Genomic DNA, 351 nt, shown 5'->3' on the forward strand with positions numbered 1-351 from the left:
GCAGTTTTCCAGGCAAACCAAAGCATCCCCCCACACCAGGCAGGGTGCACCCGAAAGCAAAGCCAGGGGACCCCAATGCTGCCCCCTGCACCCCTGTGCTGTTTGCAGCCCCCCCCCTCCAGCCAGGGCAGGAGGACGCTGGCCCGTCCCAGCCCTGCCGCACCCCTGGGCAGGGGGAGAAGGAGCACGGCCCAGCCGAGACCCCTCTGCCCCCCGCCCTGGCATCCGCCCGTCCCATCTCCCCCCGTGGCAGCGCCGTGCCCTGTACATGTGTACAGCCCCCCAGGGGGACCCTGTTGGTTTTTTTTCTCCATGTAAACACTAAAAACAGAAAACAAAAAAAAAAAAAAA

Source organism: Gavialis gangeticus, unplaced genomic scaffold (genome assembly GCF_001723915.1).
Source record: "Gavialis gangeticus isolate Ggan-Ray unplaced genomic scaffold, GavGan_comp1, whole genome shotgun sequence".
In the NCBI taxonomy this organism is placed as follows: Eukaryota; Metazoa; Chordata; order Crocodylia; family Gavialidae; genus Gavialis; species Gavialis gangeticus.